The sequence below is a fragment of the Passer domesticus genome, chromosome Z (genome assembly GCF_036417665.1).
Source record: "Passer domesticus isolate bPasDom1 chromosome Z, bPasDom1.hap1, whole genome shotgun sequence".
NCBI classification, from domain to species: Eukaryota; Metazoa; Chordata; class Aves; order Passeriformes; family Passeridae; genus Passer; species Passer domesticus.
The window spans coordinates 49,345,017-49,350,416 of record NC_087512.1 but is presented as its reverse complement, the minus strand read 5'-3'; the positions used below and the strand labels follow the sequence as shown (position 1 = coordinate 49,350,416).

The window sequence follows — 5,400 nt, the reverse complement described above, 5'->3', positions numbered from 1 at the left end:
CTTGTTCCCCTCAGCGTGCTCAGCACCACCTTTAACTCCACAGTGCTGTGCAACTGGAGCAGCAGGACAGGGACCTTTGTAGCCTGAGCTACCCTTGTTCCTTCCTGCCCGTGCACAGATGACGGCGTAGAAGAGAACGGCAGTAGGGCCCTGCGTGTCCCCAGGCTCAGAATTTGTGCTGCTTCAGCTCCATGGACAGATCCATGAGTCAAATGAAAAAGCCAAACTGTTTAATAAGGGAAGGCAAAGCGAAGGGGTGAGCTGGGAGGGAAAAAGGTGGATGGGCAGGGCCTGGGGACTGGAGGGAGTGAGCTACCAACAGGGAGGGAGATGGCAGCAGCTCCTGGAGCTTGCCACAGGCTCAGCTGTGACTGGCAAGAGCTGGGCCTGGAGCTGCAGCTGGTCCCCTCTGCTCTGCAGGTGATCCCATCTTCAGAGGGAACTGAGGGTGGCCAAAGGACACCGGTTCTTCTGAGCCTGCAGATGAAGTTTGGCAGATCTCCTGGACAGGGACAGCAGATGGCACATCTGGGAAGGAAAGGAAACACTGAGTCAGTATGGGGACATTTCCCTTGGCAGCAGCTGCACTTCCATCAGGGAAGAGGAAATGTCAGAGCCTCCCCAGGAGGGTTAGAAAGAGAAAGAAGCCGAGCGGGCCGGGCTGTGGTGAGCGCAGCCGCGGCGGGACCGTCCTGCAGCCCCGGCAGCCCGGCAGAGCTGGCACAGATCCCGGGCCCTGCCGGCACAGCTGCCTTGCCCAAGGACAGCCCCTGTGCCAGCCGGGGCAGCTGCGCTGAGCAGCCCCAGCACGGGCAGGGCCCACGGCCACAGCCCACGCCAGCCTCAGCCCCACCCTGCCTCCCTGGCCCTGGGGCCTCACCCGGGCTCTCTCCAGGCTGGCAGCAGCAGGGCCTCGCTCACTGCTCCTGCTGCTGGCCCTCGGCTTCTCCCTGCTGGCTCCTGGCAGTCTCCAGCTGTCCTTGTGGTCATTACAGCTGTGGCAAAAGTGGAGGCTCTGGAATTGGTTCCAAGGCCTGGCAGAGCTGCAGTCCCGGAGCCCTCTGTGCTCCCTGCTGGCCCCTCCATCCCCTCAGCCCCGCCATGCTCTCACCAAACCCCCAGCCCCCTTCAGCTTCTCCAGCCCCTCACAGTCCTCTCACCCCTCTCAGTCCCTTCTGACCCATCCCGTCCCCTTAGACCCGCCACCCCCTCAGCCTGTGCCACTTGCCTGTCACCTCAGTGCCACCATGGCCCTGGGCTGCCCCACAGCCCTCAGCCCCAGCAGCAGCTCAGGGTCACCGTCCCTTCAGCACCACCGCCCCCTCAGCCCCCTCAGTCTCACCGTCCTTCAGCAGCTCCTCAGGGGACAGTGCCTGGGGCCACCGGCAGCTCCCACCGCTCCAGGGACACCCGGGGCTGGAACTGCTGCTGCGCCCGGCCCGGCCGCCAGCTCGGACCCAGCCCAGGGAGAGGGGACACAGGGGGCACAGGGGGAAAGCAAGAGGTGAGCGAGGAAGCAGAACAGGGCAAGAGGTTAAAAAAAGGTGTATATAAATATCAATCTACGTAGCTAAACCCCCATATACAAATATAAATAGGCATTTACAAATGTATATATGTAAATGTAACTATACACAGGTATAAGTGCAACTGTGCACATCTATAACTACAACAACATATCTAAAGCTATAACGATATACCAGTAAAACCAAAAAAAATTAACTGTACAGATCTCTATCTATATAGATAAATATAATCACATAAATCTATAAATACAACTACCTAGATAAATAAACATAACTATATACATCTATAAATATAACTAGAGACAGAGGAAGTCAACTTGCCCGATGTTCCAGGCTCTCCCTCTGTCTCTTCCTGCCACACAGGCTAGCCCTCCTGGAGAGGTCGGTCACATGGGAGCTGGGAAGCAAAGGGAACACTGAGTCAATATTGGCCCTTGTGCAAATGTTCCTTGAGCACCAATTGTCCTTCTACAAGGGACTGTCAAAGATGGCCTGAAAGGCAAACTCTCACTTGGCAATTTGAAGCCTGCTCTTTAAAGAACAGGGATCCTTCCAAGTGTTCAAAACTGAACTGTGTAAAGTGTTTAAGTATCCTGATAAAGCCTCAGCAAAGTCTTGAGCTTGAAACACAGTCTCAGTGACAGAGAGACCTCAGTCCCCACTGAAATGGCTGAAGGCTGGTGGGGCTGAGTTATGAACCAAACTGGGACATCCAGCTTGGTGACACAACTCCCACAAGGTCAGCTTTATTCCCTGCTCCCTTGCCACAGCAGAGGACTCAGTGTCAGAGCCTCTGGAGAAGTGTGGAGGGCAGGGCTCGGGGAGGTTGTGCCCGTGCAGGATTTGAACTAAAGGCACCAGGAAGCACCAGCCCTGCAGACAGGAGCTCAACTCTGCTCATCTCCCTTGCTGCCAGAGGCAGGCTCCGAGCAGCCATCTCACACCTCTCTAAACCAAGGGGGGCTCTGTACTTACCAGGCTCCTCGGGCTCTGGGGAACTGTTCCTGCAGCTCTCCGTGCCAGATGAGGCTTCCTCTGCTGCAGCTCTGTCCACAGGCTCACCTCCTGAAGACTCAGGCACAGCATTAATATTGCCCTTGAAAGACCAATGGAAAGAAAGAAAACTCAAGATCATTTGGTATTTTCTTGGAATCACATCAGGGATGCAAGTTTCTCTTCTTCTCCATGTAAGCCCAGCCTCTTCCTTTCCCCTCCAATGGAGTTACCTGGGCAGAGGGAGACCTTTCAGATAGGGATCTCCTGATCTCCCGGATCATTTGCTCCACAGCAAAGGCAAGATCCACCGCTGGTGACTGCTCTTCCTCAGTTGTGTTACGGGCTGAGCTGGAGGCTGTTAATGCTGCACCAGCAGTGCCAGGTGGAGCACTGGATGCTGAAGTGCCTGGGGTGGCTGCAAGAATCCAAACCCATTGGTCAGGCTCCATAATGTGGCTCTGGGATACAGAGCTCTATTGCTGCCTTCGCACAAACATCACAGGCAGCAAGCAGGAAAAAAAAGGCAGAGAATTCTTTGGCCTTCTAGGTTCCCCTTCCTAATAGGCTTGACAATTGCTGGCCGAGAATGACAGAGCCTTGTGGAAAAATACTTCAAACGGTCACTTTTAATTATGTTTGGGAAAAGCAAGGCTACAACTCTTTTCCTACCTCGTGGGTCAAAAGCCGGGGGCTGGGGCTGCTGCTCCCTGTGCAGCTGCTGGAAGCTGCAGGGCTGGAGCCGGAGCACCTCCCGGTCGAGAGGAGGCAGCTGCCCCCCGTACAGCTCCTGGAAGCGGCTGGGGGGTCCCTCCCGCCCGAGCGGCAGCAGCGGCTCCCCGTGGAGCCCGAGCAAGTCGCAGGGCGGGATCCCCAGCACCTCCCGCTGGGCGGGCGCCGGCCGCTCCCCGTACAGCTCCTGGAAGCGGCTCGGCCCCTCCCGCCGGGCCGGCACCGGCCGGTCGCGGTGCAGCAGGTGGAAGCTGCAGGGCGGGCGCCGGGCGAGCAGCGGCCGCTCCCCGGGGCGCTGCTGGAGGCGGCCGGGCCGGGGGCTGCGCAGCTCCCGCCCGTCCGGCAGCGTCCGCTCCCGCTGCAGCAGCAGGAAGCCGCTGGGCGGGCACCCGGGCGGCAGCGGCGGCCGCTCCCGGGGCAGCGGCTGGAAGCGGCCGCGCCCGTGCCGCCCGTCCGGCGGCGGCCGCGCCCCGGGGAGCTGCCGGGAGCCGCAGGGCGGGCGCCTGCGGCCCTCCCGGCCCGCCGCCGGCCGCCGCCTGTCGGCCGCGCTCCGGCGCCGGAGGCGGAGCAGAAGGTCGGGGCGGTCGCGGCGGAAGCAGGGGCTGCTGAAGTGCAGCCAGCCCCCGGCATCGCCCGGCGCAGCCGCGCCGAGCCAGCCCGGCACCCTGCGGAAGCCGTAGCGGTAGAGCTGCCGGACAAAGCTGCTGAACTGCGTGGCCCTGAAGGGGCGCGGCACCGGCCCCGCCCCAGCGCCACCGCCCCCGGGGGCGGGGCCCGGGCCGAGCAGCTCCCGCTCGAAGAGCGAGCGGTCGACGAGCAGTCCCCGGGCGCGGCTGTCCCAGCGCACGGAGCGGACGCGGGGGCTGTTCACCAGGCGCCACAGCTTGGCGGGGAAGGCGCTGGCGCTGAGCCCGGCGGGCAGCGGCAGCTCCGCCATGGCTCCGATCGCCGCCTGTGGCCGCAACGCCCGCGGCGCAACGGCCGCGGCTGCGCCGGCGGCGCGCGGCCGGAGGGGGGCGCTGCGCTCGCGCCCAGCGCGGCCCCGGCGCGGGCCGGACTTGGCGGGGACGAGCGCGGCAGAGCCGGGGCCGCGGGCACAGCGCGGGCGGGGCGGCTCCCGGCGCTGGCCGGGCTCCGCACGGCACGGCACGGAAGGGCAGCGCCCGGCACGGCATTTCAGGGCAATGGAAGCCCGTGGCGAAGGCACTGGGAGCAGTTGCGGGCTCTGTCCCCACTGCGCATCCCGTGCCTGGGTCGCCATCGGTGACAGAGAGGAAGGGCATTGCTCTGGCTTGGCTGGGGAAAGGATGAGAAGGGGGCATTAGAAAACATTCATTTGGTCTCCTTTTCAGCAGACTGGCTCTTTTTATCTCACCATGTCTGCCTGTCTTTGGCAGAGTTGGCACATTTCTCGTGATTTAGAGTCAGCTACAGCAGCAGGAAGGGGCAGCAGGTTTGTCAGATTGATTTCAAAGCTAAAGTGCTGCCCCATGAATGGATGCTGCTTTATTCAAGGGATTTCTGGCCTGGAGTTGTAGTGAACTCATGCTGGTGTTTTCCCAAACAGTGTTGCCTTTTTCTTTCCTCAGGAATCACCTCTTCTTCCCCCCATCTGGGGAGAGTTCCAATGCAAATGCCTCCTGCAGCCAGCTCTTGTCACTGTAGACTGACAAAGGAGATTTCACAATGGAGAGAGACTCCCTAGAGCTGCTGTGGAGAGCTGAAGGGGGAAGCTTTGTCCCTCAGCCTTGAAGTCTTGTTGGAGAACTGCTTGTGCTCTGGGGGACGCACAGCTTTTCCAAGCCCTGCAGGTTCATTCCTGAGCTTCCTGACACGCCACAGACTTTGGGGCTGTCATGTTGGAGCACAAATTTCAGTCTGGGAACTTCTGTGACACAGGGAACAGGATTAGCCCTGCAAGGCCAGGCTAGGGCCAAGAGCAGAAGGCCAGCAGTCTGCATTTGCCCCCAGGGAGCCCTCCAGAGCAAGAAGCCACTCCTGCCCAGGGGCTGAGGTGCCCGAAGCTGCCTCCCCGCTGTGCAGCTCTGCAGAGCCCACTCAGCGCCGGGTCCTGGGCAGCTGGGACAGCCCGGCTGCCCTGGAGCACAAGGAGTGTCCCAGAGAGAAGCTGCTGCCCTTTGCTTTGCAA

At 61.0% G+C, this 5,400-nt stretch overlaps 1 long non-coding RNA gene across 3 annotated transcripts; it reads right to left on the bottom strand.

Moving 5' to 3' along the window:
- Positions 1 to 213: 213 nt before the first annotated feature.
- LOC135289966 (uncharacterized) lies at positions 214 to 3,315 on the bottom strand. Of its 3 annotated transcripts, none has more exons than XR_010352704.1 (5): positions 3,192 to 3,315; positions 2,753 to 2,937; positions 2,502 to 2,622; positions 881 to 1,923; positions 214 to 528 (listed from the first exon to the last, which is right to left on the bottom strand). It is a non-coding gene; the product is annotated as an uncharacterized LOC135289966 (long non-coding RNA). The 3 variants fall into 3 exon arrangements; XR_010352703.1 differs by having other exon boundaries at positions 881 to 995; positions 1,343 to 1,923; positions 2,753 to 3,230; XR_010352702.1 differs by having other exon boundaries at positions 2,753 to 3,252.
- Positions 3,316 to 5,400: the final 2,085 nt, after the last annotated feature.